Genomic DNA, 13,397 nt, shown 5'->3' with positions numbered 1-13,397 from the left:
GCTGAGAGGGGAGAACACCAGAAAATTGTTTACTTGTGTTTTATCGCTGAAGCAAAGTTGTTGATGTGGATATGGATAACACTGTGGATAATATTGTGATGAATAAAAATTCCAGAACAATTTGTCGTGCATATGCCGAATCTCTACCTAGACCAAGAACAGTGGCTCAAACAGAACAAGAGGATACAGTGTGTGTTTTAAATTCAGATTAAGTGTGTGTCCAATTGTGCACGCTCATTGGAGTTAATCAATCTGTAAGCTGAGCAAATACTCTGAGGAGCTGCACTGTATGAACAAGAATGTGGGGTTTGGGCACAGAGGCGGCCTCAGTGCGATGTGCTTGGTCGTCCTGCCTCTGGGTTCATCCAACGCTAGTCGCTTCACCATGCCACCCAAGTTTGACGCCAGTGAGATCATCCCAAGATCGGCCCCCTGAGTTTGTCTCCACCAAAGGTTGGTGATGGCATTGCCAAAGCAAGCAGTGACTGGAGGGGGCTAGGGGTTACCGTGAAACTGACCATTCAGAACAGACAAGCCAAGATTGAAAGAGGAGAAGAAGAAGAAGGTGGTATTAGGACTGGAGAAAGATTAACAGCCTGTCATATGCAGATGACACAATCTTGCTTGCTGAAGGTGAAGAGGCTCTGAAGCACTTATTCTCGACGATAAAAGTCTGGAAGCCATTCATTTTCGGTGACCCTGCTGGCATTTGAAATACCAGTGGCTAAGCTTCCAGCACCATACAGGCCATCAGAGTATGGCTGACTGACAGACAAGTGGTGGAGGTATAAAATGAACTATCCCTAAGTGGGAATGGTGAGGGTGGGGGCGGGGTGTGTGTCTCAGGACCATCAAAAAAGAAGAGCAAGGAATACAGCATGTCCTGTGCTCTCCAGACCCCTGCATCCAACTTCTCCCATCTAGACGACAGAGAGGGGAGTGACATCAGAGGAGTAACCGAGGAGCAATGTCGTAAAACAAGAGGTCAAGATGGTGGGCTTCCCGGAGCAAATAAAGCCGAGTGCTTTCAGGCAGTGCTGACGAGGCTGTGCTCCCAAGGGCTCCTGTGGAAGAGAGGCCAAGAACAAGACTGGGGGGGGGCAAAAGAGCGGCATTCTTCACAACTCTGCTTCTACCGTGTTAACCTTTCTAATAAAGAACCAAACTCACTGCCATTGAGTTGGTGCCGACTCATAGCAACCCCATAGGACAGGCTAGAACGGCGCCTGTGAGTTTTTTTTGAGACTGCAACGGTTTATGGGAGTGGAAAGCCTGGTTTGCTCCCAAGGAGTGTCTGGTGCAATCAAACTGCTGACCTTGCAATTACAGCCCAACATATAACTACTCCACTCTCAGGGCTCCCGACAACTTCCCTAATAAGCCCCATCATTTTGAGTATTCCCCGTGGGTTCTATGTGGCCGCTGTAGCATATTATCAAACCCAACAGAGAAGTAGAACACGGAGGGAGAGATGGCTGATGTTTTAGAATGGGTAAAGAAGTTTGGACAATTGAAACCCATCTGACCTTGCTTCAGAGAAATTGTCCTTGGGCTGATGTGTCCTTGGACTCTCCTTCCCTCTGGTGAAGCCAGAGGAGGGCAGGCTCCGGCGCCACACCGTTCTTTCATTGTGAGGACGGGGCAGCCTTCTGTCTTGTACATGGGTCATAACCAGCCAGATAGTAAATATCAGTCCCTCCTGGGAACACACACTTGGGTTGCAGTTTAAACAGCTCACTTTAAATCCTTGCTCAACCACAAAGACAAATAAACAAACCAAAATTTCCATCCGATCATGCTGGAGTCTCCAGAATTTATCTGTTCCTCGGTTGTGTCCTTCACAACGACTGACTAGGATATGACAGGGACAATAGGATTCTGACGTGGAGGGACACTAAGTCATGGCTCTTGGAAGACAACTATCCAAATAAGCTACTTCCATGGAAATTCACTCACAATAGAATAAACGCAGCACAAGAGCAACCCTGAAGACCGATTACAAGATGGGGAGGTAGGCTTCCTTACCAAGGGGCTTGGTCTGAAACGGTTCAAGAGCCGTCAGTAAATTGTCAAAGGTGCCCTGCGATCATTAGGAGTCAGAATCGACTCCTCAGCAGGTTTTGTTTGTTTTACAATGATCGCTGTTAAAAGTAGTCCTGGAAATAATGGACAGCAGTAATAAGCCATGGGAAGCAACAGAAGCAGGCATACCATTTACTGTATCAAATGGGTTTATTCCCCCCCTGTACTCCCCTCTTAAGAATACGAGCCCCAAAGTGAGAGCTGAGTCTAGATTTATGAAGTAAGTGAAAAAAGAGGAGGTCCTGCCTTTTCGCGCACACCAGCAGCTCTGTAATCATCCAGTAGCTTGCTGGGGAGTGCGTATGGCTACCTCTGTGTTCTGTACATTAGCTGGGCCTTTTGGTGCTTATTAAATTCTAAATAGGGATGACAACACCACAACCCGGAGAGGATTATAAATGTAGCTGCCCCAGGTGCAGAATTATGGGCTGCATTTGAGCCCCCTAGGGTTCAGCCTATGGATTTTCAGCAGAACTACCAGGTGCAGGGAAGCACACACATACTTATTAACATTCTCCCCGAGACTTCTTTCCACAGAGTTGCTCTTTGGTCCCAGTCAGGTGGGGGTCACCTCCTCCTGTGGCCAGTGACACTTAGACTAATCAGAAGCCCCAGAAAATAGTCACAGGGTCACACCTTCCGTAATAAAGAACAACAAAGACACTGGTAGAGTGGAGTAGGAATATAGGGAGATAGCTAGGTAAATAAAGACGGAAGGCTTTTAGAACATGCTATTATAAAAATCAAAGCTTTTTCAAAGAGAGAGAAATTATATCAATGTAAAACATTTATAGAACTACTCTGACTAATGTATAGAACAATGCTCCATATTGTATAACACATGCTATAAAAGTACACTGATAAGGAGCTATCTAGTAATTTTTCTCAATGCTAGCAGATAACTCCAAGGAGGGCTACAAATCATTTCAAGGCCCCGATCTCTCTTTTGACCTATTGGGCTCATCATTGTGGTTCTTGAATGCGTCCTTTCTCAACCTGGGAAAACTCTTGGGGCGGCCTAAAGGTTGAAAATGGCATCAGTTCTTCAGCCAACCCTACCTGCTTGCCCTTGGCCATGTGACCTTTCAGCAACTCACTTCCAGTAGAGAAGTTTATCCTTTTACCCTTTGAATCTCGGTTGATCGTACTTTAGCTAACGGACAGCAAAAGTCTTGGTGGTGTTGTCCAAGATTAGCTCTTAGGAAGTCATCTTAGACTTGCCAGCCACACCTGACAAGCCAGTGCACCACAAGAACGTGATGAGAGAGTCCACGAGATCATGGCCTCGACCAGCAGAGCCGTGCATCCAGCCAGCACTCTGACTGATATGTTGTCTGTTTAAGTAAAGGATTGTCTAAAAAAAGCCTTTTTTTGTCCTTGATTGTCACCACTGATTTACCATCTCATGTGACGCTTTAGTCTTTAGTACTCCTTTTGGTTATTGTCAGTAATGACTAGACATACAAGCTTTCAGGGTAACACTGAAAGTCTGGTCCTAACCACAAGGGCACTATCTCATGCCATTGAGTTTCTGTATTAGAACTCAAACCCAGATTGGAAATTGATAGTGGTAACAATAGTACAATACTGCTCGATGTGACTGAACTATGGGATGATATGATGTCTGTATTAGCTCCCAATAAAGTGGTTTTGGGGGAAAAATCCTTACAACTGGACTAATCAACAACATGATAAACGGAGGAAAAAAATTCAAGAGAGAGAAAAAAATCAGAGCCACTGTCCCTGAGTCAATTCTGATGTCTTGCACCTCCATAGGACCGATGAGAACTGCTCCCTAGGGGTCCAGAGACTGTCCACCTTTAGTGAATCCAATAGCTGCTTCTTTGTCCTGTCGAGCGGCTAGTGGGTTTGAACCACAGACCTTGTGGTTAGCCGCCCGACACTTGTGGTTAGCCGCCTGACACTGTGCCACAGAGGCTCCTACTGTGTTAGAAAAGGCAGTTCAAAGAGGCGGCAGCCCTTACGAGAAAGCAGTGGGAAGATGAAAAGAGAACCAGGCATGGGGTGACTGCAGACCTGAATGAAAAGTAGGTTGCATCGTGAATAGGCAAACCCTCTACTAACTTTTTCATCCTCAATTGGCACTTTGAACCAAAATCAACCTCAAAAGTTCAAGATGAATGGAGTCAGAAGAATGACTAGTGTCTTGCAATCACCATGGGCGGGTGCCAACTGTGACCACCGGTCTGAGGCTACTCGGTAAGGGCACAAACACAAATATCCGAAGACTATTTATTCCTCAGAACTGAGCTCTGGTTGCTGAGCAGGCTGTTCCAGTCAAAGAAATCTTTAAATAACCTGGTATTCAATACATTGTATACTTGAATTCAAAGGATAAAAGAAACTCTATAATACTATTACCAGGAGGAGGCTCAGAGTACCAAGCCTCTCCACCCCTCAGTTCTTGGTCTGCTCTCACGGAAGATTTCAGGCCAGGGAAAAAATTTCGATGAGTTAGTTAAAAGGATTGAACAGAGAGAGTAAGCTTATTGGCAAGGATACTTTGGAAAAGAAGCCAAAGGGCCCTTAGCTAGTCTACAGGGCCCTGCAGAATGTAGAGCCGAAGCCTGTAATAGGCTAATGGGGCCCGCCCACCAGAGGCTGGCTTTTGCGTGGGTCTTCGGCTATTGGCTGGTCCTCTGTAGTGTAGCTCCTTTTCTCAGGTCACTCGAGACTTCATGCTGTACCCGGGTGTCACACCCCAAATCCAAGAGTCTATCCAGTCATTGGATAGGAGCGCTGGGGTATACTGGTTACACACATGTGGTCAGCAATTCCAAACCACCAGCAGCTCCAACGAGGAAGGCTGGCTTTTGTACTCCCGTCAGCGGGTACAGTAATGGAAACCTACAAGGGGTCACTGTGCGTCACCACTGACGGGATGGCAGTGAGAACGAGGGTGATCTGGTTCTTGTGGGGGTGTGGTGTGAATCGCTTGTCTCTTTCCACCCAGCCGTCACCATCTCTGGTCTCTTTCTTTGTGTTGGTGAGGAGATGTCTGTATGGGAATGGGGTCCCCACCTCTTTTGGTTACAGTTGCTGCCAGATTCATGCCAGCACCATCTCTTCTCCCTTGGCTGCATGCTAGCTACCTCACAAGACTCACCCCAGAATTTTAGGAGCACGCGGATACTCAGGACATATTGGAAAACCTACAATTTCGAAGAGATCCAAAAATGCCATTCAAAAGTCAAACCCCAAACATTTCTATTCCCTTTGTTCCTGAAGATTTCCTGTGGTCTAAGCCTCTTTGTATGTGTGTGTGTGTGTGTGTGTGTCCTGGTGGAGGGGAGGAGGAGGGGGGTGCAGACAGCTACTACTACTACTACATTTAAATGCTGTCATTTCCCCCCATGACCTACTCCCCAAATACCAGCATCACTAGTTGCAAAGAAACACAAAATTTAAATGAGAATGAATTTCACACTTGAGGCCAACAGGCAGCTTTACATTTGGATATGACATTCAGAGCTGTGTAAAAATACTACTTTGCATAAGAGTATTGAACGCTTTGCTTTGGAAACCAAATCGTATTCCATGTGCCAGGACCAAGGGAAAGATGCAGTGCTGACTGGCAAAGTCTTTAATTCCATTTCCAGAGTTCCAAGGAGTTATATTCTTCCAAAGGGTTTTTCTTTTAAACAAAGAAAGAAAGGAAACCTGTAAACTCTGGGGGATAGATTTTGAAGTACCTGCCACGAGAGAAATAAACCCTTGGAAAGACAGAAAAACTATAATTTTCCCTGAATAGATAAGGAAACTGACTATATAAATGTGCACTATCATGCTAAATAGCATAGCAGAGTTCACTGGATTATCTTTCTCTCTTTTTAAATGTTGGCTCTTGGACACAGCAGCTGAATATTTAAGAAATTGTCATAATAATAGTTACTCCTTATTGAGAGGCTATCCTGTAAAGACTTGTGTAATTGTTTTATACACTGACCTTAATTGCCAAGTACTATTGTTATTCCTGTTTAAAAGATGAGGGAAACGAAAGAAAACATTATAAACAATTTAACCAGAGATTACATTTGAACACATTCATGATTTAAATGAATAGTTTTCATTTAGACAACCTTAATGGTATTTCATTTCCACGTTCATCCTTATTCACTTGGGGCTGACTGTATAAGCACATCTAAGTCAGAATTATTTAAGAAACAAAAGAGGATTTAGCTAGCCTTTTTCTTTTTTGTTTTTTTGTCCCCATGCTCTTTAACTTATAATTCTTAGGTTTCTCTAGTCTTTATTTAGATATCTATTTTTCATGTATCTTCTTATTCCTATACTCTTCCTCAATAAAATCACAGTTATTTGCGTTCTAAGCAAACAACGCGTAGATCTTCAACAAGTGGAGATTGTGGAATGGATACCACCCAAACACTGTGTTCTTCCAGCTGTCTGCCCGTTTTACTCCCTCTGCATGATTGAGCATCCTTGCTGCACCTGGCTTCAAATTTCAATTTTTATCTGGTTTGCATGATCTCATTTTCTCTCTTCTAATATAACTTCTGGTAGTTCACTACCCTATCTTAGCATTTGGTTATATCTCCCCCTGAGCTCCCATGTGATGCCTCACTTTATTCTCTCTAGTACAGCCCCAGGCCATGTATGATGCAACTCATCTCGATGAATCTGAATAATTCTATAACCAACATATGTTCTTAAGGGTCAACCTTAGGGAGGACCATCTCAGTGGTCTCTGGCTGATGCGCCAGAGTATCAATCGAATATACAGAAGGTGAAGGGATATACATCTTCTCTTGAGAACATCTGCTTTCCCCACATTTCTTTACCAGTGCATGCATGGAAGAAGGGACCTTACTGAGGCAATGAGTGGCGAAATGCATGGCGACTGCCTGAAAGGTTTGAACGCACACTGCTTCCCGGGGGAAAGAAGTAGGGGTGCTCTGCTTGCAGGAAGATTAGTCACACCCTGGGAACCCCGATGGGGCAGTCCTACTCTGTCCTACAAGGTAACTCTGTGTTGGAATTGACTCAAAAGTGTGAGTTTCATGCATACTGTCGTTGCCTTCTAACTTAATTAGAGTTAATATTTCTATGCATGTGTTCTAACAAATAAGAGCTTATCATTTGTGAAGAAGTCAGAACATCTTGTGCTATGAATTCTTGAAAAAAATAGATGCATTTTAATTCACATAACTAAAAAAAATCAAACTCCTATACCTCAAAGCTGATGCATAATTAAGTTTTAATGAGTTAATATTCTTTAATGTTTTTAAATACCTTGCTTATTAAGGATAAAATTATGAAAAAATATATGAAAAAATTTAAAATGAGCCGTGAACATCTTGGTGGGCTAGTTTACTGACTATCTTGTCAGGTGGATCGTGCACCCGAACACTCAGTGTGTAAGGCTCCACCTCTTTGAAATCCCTTGGCTTTTGTAAAACTGAGCAGGGCACTCTGAAAACTGCTTGTCCCTAACCTCGCCTTTCAGATGTTCGCAAGAAGGATGATCCGACTCTTCGTTTGCAAACATCTTTAACAGATGAGGACACAGCGTCACAAAGCCACGAGAGTCCAACATGAAGACTTCACATTAGATGCCATAAAGAAGTCATAGCTCAAGGGGGGTGAGGCTCCTGATGAGATTAAATACAAACGAGAGTCTGCTTCTTTCCTAGTTCAATGCCACTCTGATAATGTCTTCACTTAGACAATCTTCCTAGATGCGAAAAAGTGCTCTGGCAAGCCTAAACTCTTACACGTGGTTTTCATTATGAGGTCATTAGTAGAAGTGGTAATCAGACGACTTGTCTGAAAACCCAACCAAACCCACTGCCAAAGTCATCGCGACTCATAGCGAACTTATTGGGTTTCCAAGGCTGTGGTTCTTTACGGAGCAACCTGCCACATCTTTCTCCCCCAGAGTGGCTGGTGGGTTTGAACCCCAAGTGTCAAGTACCACCCGGGCTGGTGAATTTAATCAGAGACATTCTCTAAAGAAATGCCAACTTCTGTGCATGCTGTAGCTAGACAGGTCACTACTGTTGTCTTGAACTTCAATAAAAAATTAGCAAGCACCATTGAAATATGCCAGGGCTATAGTTCAGATTCTATCATGTCATCTGGGAGGCCTCGTGCTGTAGTAGGGTACTCTACAGGAAGGGCTGCTGACCGCGAGGTTGGAAGCTCCAAACCACCAGCCACTCCGCAGGAGAAAGATGAGGCTTTCTACTCCCATAAAGAGTTATAGTCTCAGAAACCACAAGGGAAGTTCAGCTCTTTCTCTGGGGTGGGTAATGGTTGGAAGTGACTCAGCGGCAGTAGGTGTGGGTTTTGGCTATCATGGCATAAAACATCCTTCCTGCAGTCACGAGCACAAGTAATCCTTGTGGGAACACACAGAATATTTCCATGAAATAGCAGGGCTTCTTCCTCAAGGTTTGGAAAGTTTCAGGTTGGTTTTCCAAAGCCCATTAATTATGTGGAGAGTCACACAAAGGCAGACATCCGGGAAGTCTGTGTTCTTTGCTGCAGTGAAAGGCAGGTGTATTAAGCGGTCTGCAGGCATCCTACCCTCTCCTCTCCACACTCAGACCGTTGATGAATGACGGCACAGAAAGCAGGAAGATCCACGGAATCTTAAAATAGCAGAAGAACACCCCCCTACTCCACCTGTTTCTCGGGTCTGTCATTTTTATAGGGAACTAAATAAAAGAAAGAGAGAAAAGAAAGCAAATGTAAGCCACTATCTCAGCCTGAGCACCACTATTGTCTCTGAAGCGAACAGGCAGTTATTCCAACTTGAAAATAACTATTATGATCAATCAGGCATTTAAAACCGAGCTGCTTCAAGCTGTTTGGAAATTGATTAAATGCACATATTTCATATGATTTTTTTCTCTTTATATTCTATCTCTTTCAGGGCCCAGGAGATAGAAATTATCTCTCCTCTGCTGTCTTTTAAAGAAGGAGCTATGTTAGGAAGCTCTATAGCTATATATTTCACTTGAGAGAAGAGACTCCCAGTTCCTAAAGCACCCCATCCCCAAACCAGAAAAACTGTCATCAAGCAAGGTGCCCCAGGGCTACAGAGAAGAACGGAGTCCCACAGAGCTTTATGGGTTACGATGCTATGTAGTGCTCTCTTCTGCGGCACTGCTGGTGGGATGAAACCACCAGCCTGTCTGTCAGTTGATGAGCGCAAACCATTTGCTAAAGAAATGACAACTTAGAATGAATCTTCTCTCTCTGGGTGTGTGTGTGTATGTGTGTGTGTGTGTGTGTGTGAGTGTGTGTGTGTGTGTGTGTTAGAGCAAGAGAGAGCTGTGTATGCAAAGACACATTTCAACATTGGAAGATAAATTGAAGTCAAAAAGTGACTTCGGGAACTTTTGCTCAGCTGCACAATTGTTCTATTCTTGGCAAATTTTATGTGAAAACAAAATCTCAGGTGTTTTATGTCATTTTAACATTAATAACCATCATTGATTTTATATCCTTTCTCTCATGACTCTGCTGGCTCTGACCCCTTCTAGAGCCAGATGAGTTGGGACTGAATAGGCAAATAGCAGGTTGGTGACCAAGAATGATACTGTATCTTGTAGAGACATAGATGATTTTCAGCATTCTGTGGACAGAGGGGGAAAAATGGATTAACCATTTTGTTTCGTTCACTGTCGCTCTTTCTGAAAGGTTAGTCTTATGGGCAAGCTTCTAACTATGGTGTGACCCCATGTGGGGTTGCATAGCTGGATGTGGGGTGGTTTGTGAGTACACACCAGTGGAATATTAATTCAAAATCAAATGTGCAATCGATCAGCTGTGTTTCTGTTAGCACTTGCTGTGTCACACATTTCTCTGGTCAAAGGGGTCTTGAGTGGGAAAGTTTCAGAAATCCTGGGGAGGTGCTATTTCTAATCCCATTCCACTCTCCATTCTTTAACTCCAGTTTGAATTCCAGCCTCCTTCCACCGAGTGTGGGTTTGTTGTTGTTGCTAGCTCTTTTTTTTTATTCTCAAAATTTCCAAGACCTGAACATCAGACTCTTTATTTTCCCTTTTCCTTTCTTTAAGCAGAGTAAGTTTTTGAGCAGTGATTTCCCCCTTTTCCCAAAACTCATCCTTCTTTGGAATCATATCCCTATATCCATCCTCCCAACGTCCTAAAAGAGAAGTCATGAAGATAGAGCCCCAAGCACGAGGCAGTTTACCCACACGTGGCAGTGGAGGGAGTCTTGGCCAGGTGAAGCAAGGCTCATGGGCACCGTGATCAGCTACAAGTGGCTGATACAACCTGAAGAGGAAGGAGATGATTACACGCTGCCATTTGTTCCAACAAGAAATGTGAAGCCAATGTTCCTAGAGCTCATATTTTAAGGGCTGCAAAAAAAAAATCCGGATGGATATGGAATTTTTAATTACTCAATGTTGAATCACACATATGCAAAGGCACCGAGCTAGCCATTTAAAGCTTATCTGAAAGTCTAATTTAGCTGCCAGGCAGCCAGGATACTATTGCGATGTAATGACATTTTGTCCCCATTCATTGTTTTCCCACCCTCCTTACCCTTCTGAATGCAGGGAATACACCAAGTGTCTCCTGATAGCTCCCTGGGAGTTTTCCCCGTAGATTCTTTTCCTTGGTCACCTCACCCTTTCCAGAGATTTCAACTCTCGTCTCTATGTTGCTAGTTCTCACATCTACACTTGTAGTTCTGATCTTCCTTTTGACCTCTGAGGATCTGATTTGCCAACACGGGTCTCCTCCCCAGACGGTCAAACCAAATCTATCAGATAATTTTCATTTTTGATTTGTAGTGTCACCTTTCTCCGTTTCTTGTGTAGTCATCTTTAGTTTCCCCCAAATGTTCCATAATCTGCGAAATATATATTCATGGGTCTTGAAGAAATCACGTTGAGAGCTTGATATGTGTTACCTAGAAATTGAGAGACTGATGAGCATAAATATTTGTTAGTTAGGGTTTGATAGTTTTAGAAAACACCCTCCTCTCCCACCCAAACATGCACACATTCAATGGAAAGGAATCAGAATGCAGACTGAAGTGAAAACTGAACAGAAAAACAGAACCTACAAATTGCCCTTTCAGAGAGTTTCACAGTGAAAGAAATAAAATGGTTAATTCATGACACCGTCACCCTCCCTCCCTTCCTTCCTTCCTTCCTCCCTTCCTCCCTTCCTTCTTCCTTCCTTCCTTCCTTCCTTCCTCCCTTCCTCCCTTCCTTCTTCCTTCCTTCCTTCCTTCCTTCCTTCCTTCCTTCCTTCCTTCCTTCCTTCCTTCCTCCCTTCCTCCCTTCCTCCCTCCCTCCCTTCCTTCCTTCCTTCCTTCCTTCCTTCCTTCCTTCCTTCCTTCCTTCCTTTTTACATCTTAGTAGGAGCTCTTATAACAATTCATAGTTCAATTAAATCAAGCGTGATTCTACAATTGCTGCCACCATCATTTTCAAAACATTGTTTCCCTCTTGAACTCGTTGCTATCAGCTCCCTCGTATCCTCCCCCCACCCAGGAACCTTTATTTTATTATATATTATTATCTATAATTATTGCCCTAGTTTACACCATCCAATGTATCCGTTCACCTACATTCTGTTATTCATCACCCTTGAGTGGGGCCATCTAACCTTCACTGCTGTCAGTTCCCCTCCCTCCTCCCTGCCTCTCTCTTTCTGTACCCTCATGTTAATATTTCTGAAGGGTTTATCTAGATTGGATTTCATGCATCAGTGGGTGGGGGTGGGGTGCCTGGGAGAGGAGGGAGGGGACAATGATGTGCCAATAATGACAGGGACAGGGGGATGGTAAGGGATCTAACACTGAGGATGAGAGGAGGATAGTGTTTGATCCTGGTTGTGTTGGATAAATTTAAGTGTATACGACAGGAATTACTGAGAAGTGAGCAATGGGTAAACATGACAGAAAGAAAAAGGAAAAAGAGGAAAGAACAAGAAAATTATATATATCAGTATAAATATATATGTATGAATATAAATATATAAAGATAGGTATATTTGTGTGTGTGTATATATATCTACACACACACACATACACACACACACATATATATATATACAACAAGGTAGCAGATGGATTTTGGGCCTCTACTAAAATCTTTTAAGATTTAAATACAAGAACATTCTTACAATACAAGAATGGTTTGTTCTAATAATGTGGCAATATATGATACTCACCTTCCCAACACAATCTCTGAAGACAAGATGAGTGCATAAGCAAATGTGAAGGAAGTTGATGTTGCCAGGTTATTAAAAAATATAGCATCTGGGTCTTAAAGCTTTCAAGTTAAACAAGCGGCCATCTAGCAGGGAAGCAACAAGCCCACATGGAAGAAGCACACCAACCTGTGTGATCCTGAGGTGTCAGCAGAAATAGGTATCAGAAGTTGGGGTATAAAAAGCAATCAACTTCTTCCTTTCCGTCGGGCGGGCGGCCATCAGATGAGCCGAGGTGGGTGCCTACAAGTACATCCAGGAGCTGTGGAGGAAGAAGCAGTCGGACGTGATGCGCTTCCTCCTGCGGGTCCGCTGTTGGCAGTACTGCACCGGGCGCCGCGCCCCACGCGGCCGGACAAGGCACGCAGACCCGGCTACAAGGCCAAGCAAGGTTATGTCATCTATCGGATTCAAGTCCGTCGTGGTGGCCCCAAACGCCTACTTCCCAAGGGTGCAACCTATGGCACACCTGTCCATCACGGTGTTAACCAGCTGAAGTTTGCTCGAAGCCTTCAATCAGTCGCTGAAGAGCGAGCTGGACACCACTGTGGAGCCCTGAGGGTTCTGAATTCTTACTGGGTTGGTGAAGATTCCACATACAAATTTTTTGAAGTTATCCCCATTGATCCATTCCATAAAGCGATCAGAAGGAATCCTGACACTCAGTGGATCACTAAGCCAGTCCACAAGCACAGAGAGATGCGGGGTCTGACGTCTGCGGGCCGCAAGAGCCGGGGCCTAGGAAAGGGCCACAAGTTCCACCACACATTCGGTGGTTCCCGCCGCGCTGCTTGGAGAAGGCGCAACACCCTGCAGCTCCACCGTTACCGCTGATCTATGTCATGTTTGTTAAGCTCATGTCTAATAAACCATTCAGGACAGTTAAAAAAAAAAAGCAATCAAATTGACATGACAGTGGAGACCGAAAGTCCATCTTTAGGCAATTGGAAATCCCCTCACAGAAGGGGCACAAGGAAGGACAAGCCAGTAGGGTGCAGTATAGCACGGATGAAACATACAACATTCCTCTAGTTCTTTAATGCTTCCTCCCCACGCCCCCTATCATGCCCCCAGTT

The 13,397-nt window shown here is 44.1% G+C and overlaps 1 pseudogene; it reads left to right on the top strand.

Moving 5' to 3' along the window:
* The first annotated feature begins 334 nt into the window (after positions 1 to 334).
* Positions 335 to 13,165, top strand: LOC142446112 (large ribosomal subunit protein eL15-like; annotated as a pseudogene).
* The last annotated feature ends 232 nt before the right edge of the window (positions 13,166 to 13,397 follow it).

The sequence above is a fragment of the Tenrec ecaudatus genome, chromosome 4, assembly GCF_050624435.1.
Source record: "Tenrec ecaudatus isolate mTenEca1 chromosome 4, mTenEca1.hap1, whole genome shotgun sequence".
Classification (NCBI taxonomy): Eukaryota; Metazoa; Chordata; class Mammalia; order Afrosoricida; family Tenrecidae; genus Tenrec; species Tenrec ecaudatus.
This window is presented reverse-complemented; position numbering and strand designations above follow the sequence as displayed.